The 11,701-nt window shown below is 41.6% G+C and overlaps 1 protein-coding gene and 1 non-coding gene across 3 annotated transcripts in view; one reads left to right on the top strand and one right to left on the bottom strand.

Moving 5' to 3' along the window:
* The window catches only part of Znf280d (zinc finger protein 280D), a 105,600-nt gene extending 105,423 nt beyond the window's left edge, over nt 1-177 (bottom strand). The window contains exon 1 of one of the 2 annotated variants that reach the window (XM_029570720.1): nt 27-177. The gene's annotated coding sequence lies outside the window, so the exon portion shown is untranslated. The remainder of the gene's footprint in view (nt 1-26) is intronic. The other variant, XM_029570717.1, reaches the window with a different exon arrangement.
* A 10,540-nt stretch (nt 178-10,717) lies between these two features.
* LOC115072872 lies at nt 10,718-10,823 on the top strand. Its single transcript, XR_003851873.1, has one exon. It is a non-coding gene; the product is annotated as a U6 spliceosomal RNA (small nuclear RNA).
* The last annotated feature ends 878 nt before the right edge of the window (nt 10,824-11,701 follow it).

The following is an 11,701-nucleotide window of genomic DNA, read 5'->3' as shown; positions in this document are numbered from 1 at the left end:
GGGGCGGGGGCGGGGGGGGCGCTTACCGTGAGCCGAGCGGCTTGGCCTGACTGGAGCCCTGAGGAGGAGGAGAAAGAGGAGGAGGAGAGGGAGGAGAGGGAGGAGCGCGGGTCGAGCGCCGCAGCCGCCCGGCTCCCATCGCGGAGAGGGCGGCCGGGCGCCGCGCGGGGGAGGGGGCGTCGCAGCCGGCGCGCTGCCTCATGGGTAGGCTCCGGGTCAGCTTCGCGCTCCGTGCTCCTTATCTTCCCGGTAACGCGAGGCGGGAGCAGGCATGTGCACCGTCGAGGGCCAGCCGAGCGTCGTGGCCGGCAGCAAGCGAGGCCTGAAGAGTGGACGGAGAAGAACCTGGGCCTTTGTCGTCGCTCGTTTTATTGTTTTGCTGCACCAAATAGTTTTGTTTGGATCTCTTTTTCAATCCTAACGCGGCCATCTGAAAAATAGACCACCATAACTTGAAAAAGGAAGTGTGTGCGTGTGCGTGTAGTGTATCAAGCAGTGGGGATAGGAGTTGTCTGCCTATTACCCACCAGGTGTTTGGGTGATTCAGTCACAGTGTTAGGAGGCCTTTTATGGGCTCCTGGTTAAGGGTGTTGCATCCTTAGTTGATGGGGGTTCAATAAATCCTCACGACTGGTATTTTTGATACACTTTTAATATGTTCATGTGCCTGTATGTTCCTAATCTACTTCGGTAAGTTTACAGGGGCTGCCTTTTCTACTTACATGACTAGGTTATTTATCAGTCTGCCTCATGATGGTATCTCTGTGTACAAATAAGATGCAGTGTCATTCTGCTTCTGCATTTGACAAGATGGAGCTAACCAAGGCAAGGCACAGCCTGATCATCATAGAAAATTTTCTCTGAGATTGTCCTCACAAGATCAATGACAGTAGTGGTCCAACTCTCAAGAGTAAAACAACACTGAATTCTTGTCTCCCACATCTTTAACTTCCACATCTATTAGTCAAAAACCAAGTCTTTCATCTTCCACTTCTATTAGTCAAAAACCAAGTCTTTCATATCTGTCTTCCTACTTGAATTAAGTTTCAAATAGGAGTTGTCAAACAGGATAGCTCCCAATATTTGTAGGCAATTGTCATTGCTGTAATCAACTTACTGATTACCTTTACAAATTAATCCCCCCCCCAAAAAAAAACATGAATTTAGAGACCTGGCATAGTGACCCACATTCAGGAGGAAAGATCATTTCTCTTCAATTCTCATAAATCTATGATTGATTTAGGCCCCTGTATCAAAAGAACAATTAACAGAATAGCATGCAAGTTTACTTGCAGTACATGGGATAGAGGAAAAATAGCAAAAAGTAATTCAAGGCAGTAGTTTAAAACTGATTTACATAGAGACTCTTTAACAAAGAACAATAAGTTTGTGGGAAAATGACAAAACAAAGGGAAACAATTCCAGGCTCCAAAGGTGGGAAGTTGTGAGAACATAAAGATGAGTGTGATAGACTAAGATTCGTTTGTAGATTTGTCTGATAGTCAGAGGTGTTCCCCTATGAAAGACTTTGAATCCTGGGACTGGAGAGATGGTTCAGGGATCAAGAGCACTGACTGCTCTGCAGAGGACCTGGGTTCAGTGCCCAGTACCCACATGGCAGCTAAACCATCCATAACTCCACTTCCAGGGGATTTGACACCCTCTTCTGGCCTCTGGAGGCTTTGCAGGACATGGGTGCACTTACATACGAGCAGACAAAATACACATTAAAATTTTTAAAAACTTTTTAAAAATAATTAAAATCCTGTCTTTTTAAATTATCATTATTCCAATGAGAGGCAATTTTTAACACATTTCACATTTTTCCAGAAATAATTTGAAGCAGGTTACATAAAAATATGTATACAAGTAAGTTTAAGAGGGGAAAAACAGGAATAAGAAATCAAGGCCCAAAGGATTTGCCAACATGGGGTCAACTTTGGCCTAATATTGAAGGCTTCCATTAGCTCTGTTTTTTTTTTTTTTTTTTTTAAATCCTAACAGTTTATTGGGCTTGCTAACAGAGAATACGGTGGGGAGTTTATTTACAGAAGAGTGAGCACAGCCTCCCCACCACCCCAATTTATGGCTGTACTGGAAAGTCCACACTCAAATACAGATCCTATGACTTCCTAACAGCCACACAAAATGGTGAGAAAGGTGCCTCAAGGTGTTCTTGGCTTATTTATCCTTAGCCCCTCCTCCACATGCAGCTAAGGTCACCTGATTGGGTGGGAAGGGTAACTGACTACCCCCTTGACTTAGAATCCTGTCTTTCAGTAGAAAGGAGGACAGATGAGAGTGCTCTTCCTCTGCTGCTTCTTAAGCGTTTTTAGCACTAACATATGTATGTCAAAAGTGGCATATTTTGAGAAACATAGTCTAGTTTACTTATAGATAGCTATGACCTACTCTTGTCCCCACTGGTCTTGAAATGGTTTTTTCCTTCTGGCCTGAAAATAAGCTTTATAGGGAAAGTCAGAAAATAATCAAAATAGCTATCAGGAAAAGTGAAAAATTCCTAAATCTTGAAGCATTCTTCACTATAAAATTTTATTTTTTTATTGTGTGTGTCTGTGTGTCTGTGTGTAGGTATATGTGCAGGTGAGTGTCAATGCCTATGGAGGCCAAAGGTGTCATATCCCCCTGGAGCTGGAGTTATAGGCAGTGCTGAGCCACCCACAGTGGGTGTGAATTCAGGTCCTCTGCAAGAGCAACAAATGCTCTTATTCATTAAGCCATCTCCCCAGCCCTTTGAAGCATTCTTTTTTGTATTTTGGGTTTTGAGTTATTATTATTATTATTATTATTATTTTGGTCTTTTTGAGACAGGGTCTCCATGTGGACTCAGCTGGCCTGAACTCACTATGTAGACCAGGCTGGCCTCAATCTCACAGAGAGATCTGCCTGCCTCTGCCTCCCAAGTGCTGGGATTAGAGGCATACACCACCATGCCCTGCCCTTGAAACATTCTGTATTCTGGAGCCCAGTTCTTAATAAATTTAAATAGGGAAATGATTTGTCCATGCAGGAGCATACCTCTCAGCCAGGTGTGGTGGCACACACCTTTAATCCCAGCATTTGGAAGGCAGAGGCAGGCAGATCTCTGAGTTCAAGGCCAGCTTGGTCTGCATAGAGTTCCAGGCCAGCTGGGGCTACAGGGAGACCCCATCTCAAAAAGATTAAAAAAAAAAAAGAGAAAGCATGCCTCTTACCTCAAAGAGGATAAGAGATAGTTTATTCTGGGGCCAAGAATAAGTGACCATGGCTCCAGAACACAGATTCGGGTTACCCCAATTCCATGTTCCAATGTGGGAACAGTTTCAAAAAATTTTTATAGTAACAGAACAAAAAAAAGTCATCAATCAAGACACTTTCAAATGCATTGGTGGAAAATTAAGCAGGGATATACAGCAAAAGAGAAATCTCAGCTATAGACCTCAGATACCATCTGATGATACTAAGAGTTTTGATTGGTGGAAGCTGGTGGTCTTCCAAGTTAATACATTCCAAAAGGTTTTTATCTGTTAGTCACAAGATGTCAAGTCGGAAACAAAGGTGGCTAGCAAAGGGTGGCTACTTAGAGGGTTAAAGATAGCTAGAGATGACTCAAGATAAATGGTAAGTAAGTTCCAGACTCTTCCACAATCACATTTTCTAATCAGTTCATCAGCCTTTGTAGAATGTTCAGTTTAAGATGCAGTTTTTCTGGGAACTTCATTCATAGATTCATGCCAGTTAAACTTACTAGGAACTGATATAGACACCAAAATTCCCATTTATTTTTTTTCCCCATGGAAAGATGCGTTTGAAGACCAGATCAACTTATTTTTGTTCAAAAGGAACATTTACAAGAGAAGCACAAGTTACAAGAATGGAACTACCACACAGGAAATCATTTGGATTACTGAATTCTTAAAACTCCTTGGGGGCGGGGGGGGGGATGGAGAGATGGCTCAGAGGTTAAGAGCACTGGCTGTTTTTGCAGAAGACCTGGGTTCAAATCCCAGCACCCAAATGGCAGCTAACAACTATCTGTAACTCCAGTTCCAAGGGATCCTACACCCTCTTCTGACTTCTGAGGGCAATGCAGGACGTACAGACAAGCAGGCATAACACTCATACACATAAAAATAAAATTTTTAAAAATCCTTTTTGGGTTCTAGTGGTTAGTGGCAGTGGTGCACAAGCCTGAGATACAGCTTCACAGCACCACCTGTGTTACCCTGAGAAGTCGTTTTCAGAACCCTCTACTCAGGTGAAAATGGGATATTTCATTTTGCCTCAAAATAATTTCAGGATAAGCCAGTATGAAACAGAATTGGAGTTTATTAAGAGGAAAGGTTTCTTGGGATTTTTTTGTTTGTTTGTTTCTTTCTTTTTCTTGAGATAGTGTCTCACCATGTCATCACAGCTGGCCTGCAATTCACTACGTAGACCAGGCTGGCCTGGAACTACCTGCCTCTGCTTCCTGAGTGCTGGGATTAAATGAGTATGCCATCATGCCCAGCCTTAGGAAGAAAGTTTAACACATATTTAAGCATGAGAATTAAAAGAAAGAGAAGCACAAAGGAAAAGGATAATATGTACTTCGAGGTCCAAACTCTAATGTCAGGAAAGGAGGAGGGCCAAAAGGCCCAGAGGTTGAAGAAAATTGGAGGAGTTGCAGACTGATAAGACATACTTCATTTACTAGCACACAGGCATCTAGGCATGCACACGTCACCACACACAAACAGGCACAGGCACACATGTAGACCTACATTACACAGTCTTACACACACACAGACAGGCCGGCCAAGGTGACGGCTAAAGCCAAGGTTCTGGCCTCAAGGTCGTATGTATACAGAATTACACAAAAGTGGCATTCTGCCAGGAATAGTTCTAAGCCATTAATCACTGTTTACTTTGGTTTTCCCAGACATCCAGGTTTAACCATTTTGTGCTGACTCATAATGCTCCCATCTCCCACCCTACCCCATGTTAGAATTAGCCATCATAGTGGCCCACGCGGAATATCTATATCTATATTGGTGGCATGTTTGTTAAACATAAGCTGGCCCACACAGCCCACTCCCACGCATACCCAAGAGCAAAAGCACAGACCTCTCAAAGCGGTCACAGTTGCCTTTATGGTAGCTGTATATACTGTTTTGGTAAAGTTTCATCTCAAGGGGTTGCTAAGAAACCTTTTCTTTTGAGGTAAAAGATCATAGGGTGATGCCTGGTCTTCTTTGGATAGTGTTAAGAATAGGAGTTGCAGGTAGAAAAAACAAAAACAAACAACCAACCTCAGCAATCCAGACTGACCTTTATTATAGTCACTGATGGGTGGATATCTGACCAGAGGGAATTGGTGCAGCAGCCAAGCCATCGGTTTGTTTGTATGTGGAAATAGAGTCATGGGGGTTGGGTAGGGCCATTGATAGAGAACTTAGGGCCTGCATTGTTCCAATAAGGGTCTCTTTGATTAGAAGGATGTTTCAGGACCATATTTTGCAACATTCTGATAAGGCCCCTCAGTAGGAGTGGTGGTTTATAGCCTGTCAGGGGGAATTTGTACAATCTCTCTTTTGATGGAATCACAGTTAAAACCCTAGGTCACAGGGTTTGTAGGGGAAGTTAAGATGTTTTTACTGTAAACAGAGGTTTAATCTTGTTTGTGAGGTTCCCAGAAAAAATATCTGTGTAAGAAATAGGATCATATTGAAGCTTGTTTAGGCTTAGGCCTTAAGCATGGGTTATTGCTGGTTTAACATTACTATTTGACAGTATCTCTATAGAAAGGAATATTGTCTCTATGTCAGCAACCTACACAGAAAACATTAACTTTGTGAAATTCTTGCTTTTCAGTTGGCAAGAAGCGTCAGCCAGACTCCAAAGTGCAGAGCCCCTTTTCCTTCCCATGTAGCCATATTTGCATCACTGTAATGCCCCACTTAGCTCTCCTGACTTACTTTGCACACCTTCCTATTGTTTTTCAGGGTTTCTCTTCCACTAACCTGTTCCATTTTCAAACCACTTGTGTGCTATGTATTCACTCTGTGCATTCTCATAGTACTCTCTTTAAATGAAGTCATGCTTTGCCCTGACTGGTTGTAATGGATATTGGTGGTTTTCCAGCTTCCATTCCACAACTCCCTTTATTCGTTCATTCAGTTTTTGGGTAGAATTAATCTTTTCCTCCTATAACAGATCTATAAACGGTCCTATAACTGCTGTCTTTAGGGTAAAAGCCTGCTTCCAACAGCCCCAACAAGGTAAGCTGAGCCACCCCCCATCCTGGTATGCCAGTCAAACAGACAAATAATGGTGAAAGAGAAACAGATAAAAGAGTCCAGTGACCCCCAAGACTAGCGTTGCAGTACTGAAATGGGCTTTAGACATAAATGGAGCAAGAATTAGAGCAAGGATAAGGAGTATACTCAAGCAGACTCGGTGTGGTCTTGTTGGTCATTGTCTCTGTTCAGATCCTGCAAGGTGGTCTGAAGAAGTCCTTATTACTTGAGGATAAGGTAGTTTTCAGGAGGTGATCACTTGTGCTTTGGGGTGCAGTTTCACCCTCATTGATCATTGTCATCATCTGGGGAGAGGTGGTTCAGTAAATTTTCCCCTCCCACTTCTTGGGAGACTCACATCTGTGCACTGAAGCCCCAGGGCTGACAAACCAACATAAGACATTCTATTTGGATTTTGCATAGTTTATATGACATTTGGGAGGGGATGACTTACAAAAACATAGATTCTTATAGGCCTTTCCTTTCTATATTTGAAATGAATCGGCCATCCGTCTCTTGCCCCTGGTCTCTCCCATGTTCAATATGGCGGCAGCTCCACCCCTTTTTTCCAGTGTGCTCCACATTGCCCACACTGGCCCTGGATGAGCTCCAGCTTTTTGGTGGAGCATTTGGGTTACAAGAGGTCTGTCCAATGACATTTCTGTTCTTCCTGAAATGCAAGATAACTTCAGGTTTACGATAGTGACTTACCTCTGTGCCTTCAGCCAGAAGGAAGAGGAGTGAGGTTAAACAGATACCCTTTACATAGTTACCATGCTGACTGGCAGATAGGTAAGCAAGTGATGCAAAATAAAGCATACAAGATAAAAGCAGAGACATCAGCTCTTTCCTACATTTAGTAACCTTGTGGACCAAAGTGAGAATTCAGTGCTTTTTAGAAAAAGCATCTTCTGGCCCTTTTCAGTCTAACCTAATATCCTTTGAAGCCATACTTTTTGTTTCACAGATCTGTCAAAGTAAAGCTCAGGATTTTTGTTTGAATGCAGGGAAAAGAGAAATTCATTTCTTCTTCTGGATAACGTGGTATTAAAATGCATGCAGGAAGAGCAGCAGTCATATTTTTCTTTTGCTACTAAAGAGAGACAACTGAGAATAAAGATAGCACATGGAGCAGGGAGAGCTGGGAATATCGTTGGTGGGGGAAGAAAGCCAAGTCCTGAGAGCATCATGAATCTCCAGATAAAAACCCAGCCTGAACCCCATGCCACCTCTAGACTTCTGTTATATGATTTAATAAATTTCCCTTGTTGCTTAGGTGAATCCCATGGTAGCTCTAGATTTCTTTATTATATGAATTAATAAATTCCCCTCTTGCTTGGGCTAAAGAGTTCTAAAATACCTTCTTGAGGCATAACAATAATTTTGAGTTGAATGTATTTGAGTTCCTGAAATCTTTTTATCTAAAAGCAGAACTTTTCAAAACAATTACAAATAACTCAGTTGTTATATGTCTCCTACAGGGAGCAACTGGAGAAGATTAGCTAGTATTGTCAGAGATTATGAGAATTGTCACCAAACCTCAACAAATATTGTCACAAAATTATCATATTGCCCATCTATTTTCCAAAGGGCCAGTTCATCCTTCCTATATGTTCCACTTATGTTTCTGTAAGTACCTTTTCTGGGTCTCAGTTCTAAGAAGTCATTTGTTTTCCCATAGATACTCCCCCTCCTTTATGAGAGGAATTTGAATAAGAATCCCTTTTTGGTGATTTGAATGAGACTATACCACATAGGCTCCAAGTATTTAAACAGTTTGTCTCTAGTTAGTGGCACTGTTTTGGGAGACTTTAGGAGGTCTGGCCATGCCTTTCTAATAGGATCCTGGAAGAAAGTAATGCTGAAAACAATGTAGTTCCAGAGGGAAATAAGGATTAAGTAGCAACTGGGATATTTTGGCAAAGTCTGGCTGCTGTTTTCCCACAGCTAAAGAGGAGTTGAAAAGTAATGGACTTTGGTGGAGGAAATTTCAAGACAGCCTAATAGAAATGGTTGCATGTTTTTGTTTGTTTGTTTGTCTGTTTCTTTGTTTTTACCAAGGGAACTTCTAAAAGGAAGAGTTTATTTACCTTGCAGTTCAAAGGTGCAAGAGCCCATCATGGCAGGGAGGCATGGAGGCAGAGGTGGCCAGAGCAGAAGTTAAGTGACCACATCTTCAAGCAGGTACAGGAAGCAGAGAGTGACTGGAAGTTCAGCAAGGCTTAAGAACTCTCTAAGCCCACCCCCAGTGATGTGCTTCCTCCAGCAAGGGGACACCATCTAAGACCTCTCAAAACAGCACCACCAACTGGGGACAAAATGTTCAAATACTTGGAGCCTATGGGGAATTGCATGGTTTTTAATGGTGAACATTAGACAGATATATAGTGAAAAAGAGCAAGTGCTCTTGACCACTGAGTCAACTCTGTGCCCCTAAACTCATAGTGTTTTATCACAGCAACAGAAAAGTAACTAATACACTATCCCTTTCAGTCAAATATGTAGTATTTTCTCTTACTAATCTGTCAGGCAGATTTTTCTAGTTTGCTTTTGTGTTGCTGTGATAAAGAACTGATCAGACACAACTTGGGGAAGAAAGCATTTATGTCATCTTATAGGTTACAGCCCACCACGGAGGCAAGAACCTAGAGGCAGGAACTGAAGCAGAGACCATAGAGGAATACTCTTTATTGGCTTGCTCCCTCTGTCTTGCTCAACTACTTCTTATACAGACCAAGCCCATCTGTCCGGGGGTGGTGACACTCACATTAGGCTAGTCCTAATAAAACAATTATCAATCAAGAAAATGCCCCACAGATATGGCCACAGGTCAGTCTGAAGGAAGAAATTCTTCAACTGAGATTCCCTCTTCCCAGATTTGTGTCAAGTTGACAAAGAACATGCCTACAACGATTGAAACTAAAGCCACTGAGTTTTTTTTATCTGCAACTGAAAAAGAAGAAAAGACAATGATGCATATTGACTATCTTATTTTCCTCTTTTCATCCAGGAAACTCACATTGCCTAACACTGTTGGATCAAGATCAGACTGTATGACTGTGAACAGTGAAATGTAGGAGTAACCCCTCATAAACCTGACAGAATCTCTAACAATGTAGAGCTTCTGTTTGTCTTTCATACATAGAGCCAGACTAAAAACTGAGAGGCTGTAAAAATAAACTGATTTATTTGGTCCAACACTATAATCTTAAATACCCAAAAGAAAAGTATAACCAAAAAGTAAAGAAATCAGTATATTTCTTTAAGAGTTCAAGGGATTACGCGTCTCAGATATTAGGCTTAAGTCTATATAAAAAGTTGTTTAGACAATTATTTCTCATTGATGATTTTGTTCCTAATCAGAAAGTGCTGCTCAGATGTAAGACTTCAAATATTGTTCTCCAATACTGTAGTGCCCACCTGTAGCTAAGGGAGACAACCAGCTATTGTTCTAAAATGATGGCTAAATTTGTTTTCTCCCCCTATCCAGAAGCCTTTGAGAGGGAACTGACACTGATTCTAACCACTCCAACAGCTATCAAAGTGCCTGAAAGCAAATCCTGAATCCATCACTCTTGAGTCCAGCCTTGGTAGACAAAAGAAAAATGAGGAGGAACCCAATAGAGGGATGCTTTTGGAAGCTCTCGTCATCTCGTCAAGAAATCCCAATGGACTCTGAAAGGAACATTTGAAATTTGCCATGTTCTGACTTTTTTCTGGTTCCTTATCTAGAAGTTGTAATGCTAACTATTCTTGCCTTTACTTCTCCTTCACATCCCCTATTGACCAGTCAAGGACTTTCTTTTCTCCCTACAGATAAGAGTTACACAATTTGGGAACCCACTGAAGGGATGCCCCAATTGCCTCACCCTGCGTCCCTATTCAGTGTGGAAGAAGCCAGAGCAGTCTGCATCCTGATTCCCTATCTGCAAGTTGGGTATCCTCTTCAGAGGATGGTGTGATAAGAACAGGAGGTAGGAATTGGCTAGGCAGTTAGGGTAAAAAGACCCTCAAAGAAAAGTAGCCAGTTTCTTGGCTAAAAGTCAAAATGTCCTTGGACTTCAGGAACATACTCCATTCCAAAGTCCAACAATGTCAAAAATATTTGGGAGTTTTTATCTAATCCTTAAAAGATTTTAGGGTTACCTCTTCATAGGAGGGAATGTTAGAGTAGCAAAAAGCCCCATTTAAAAAAAAAAGAGAAGAAGAAACAGTACATGAAGTTATCAGGGAAAAAGTGATGGGGAGATATGGGAGGAGTTGGAGGGGAGGGAGGGGGCATGGATGTGATCTAAACAACTTATATGCATGTATGAAATTCTCAAATTATTTAAAAAAAAAAAACAGTCACTGAACTGTTACTTACACTACCTCAGAAGACAGGTACATTTCCAGATAAAGTATGGCTCCAAAGGAAGAGTTCAGAAGAGTGGATGTTGGTGTTCCATTTAACAACATATGTACTAAAATTGAAATAATACAAAGAACATTACCAGAGCATTTGCTTAGGATGAAACACAAATTTGTAAAATGATCCATATTTTTAAATTTTTATTTTTTAAATATATGTGTGTGGCACATATATTTAAGATTCATGGAGCCACTGGCAAATACAACATGCTTTATTTTCCCTGGACGAGAGCACACAGGCTGCCAGGTATGTGCCCATGTTCCAAAGGACTTTTTATATGAAATCACAGAAATGTGGTGTATTAGTTACTTTTCTGTTGCTGTGATAAAACATCATAACCAAGGCATCTTATAGAAGGAAAAGTTTGTCTTATGGTTCCAGAAAGATGAGTCCATCATGGCAGGGAAGCATAGTGGAAGAGGTGGCCAGAGTAGAGAGCTGAGCACTCACATCTTCAAGCAGGCACAGGAAGCAGAGAAACTCAAAATGGGGCAAGGCTAAAGCCCACCCCCAGTGCCGTGCTTCCTTCAGCAAGGCCACACCTCTTAAACCTCCATAGCCAGCACCACCAACTAGGGCCAAAGTGTTCAGATACTTGAAGCCTACTGGGGACATTCTTATTCAAACCACCACAGGTGGCTTCTTGCCATAACAGATTATATCACTGTTTACTTTTGAGGCTCTCAGGCATGTGGTATCAGCAATTTTGTGTGAATCCACAGCCCAGATGTCTGACATTAGTCATTTGACCCATGCCAGAAATCCATATCAGTACCATGTTGTCTAAACAGGAACACGTCCTCAATCTGGCTTGTCACATGGGTGCTTGAGATGGAAGTCATGTCTTCATGCTTGCATGGCAAGCACTTTACCAACTAAGATATCTCTCCATCCCCCATATTCCATATTTTTGGAGAATTAATATTGGTAAAATGTTCATACTATAAAAATTCAATGCAATTTCTATTAAAATAACAATGGCATTCCTAACAGAGGTTTTCAAAATATAAAA

The sequence above is a fragment of the Nannospalax galili genome, unplaced genomic scaffold, assembly GCF_000622305.1.
Source record: "Nannospalax galili isolate Female #2095 unplaced genomic scaffold, S.galili_v1.0 scaffold611, whole genome shotgun sequence".
NCBI lineage: Eukaryota > Metazoa > Chordata > Mammalia > Rodentia > Spalacidae > Nannospalax > Nannospalax galili.
This window is presented reverse-complemented; position numbering and strand designations above follow the sequence as displayed.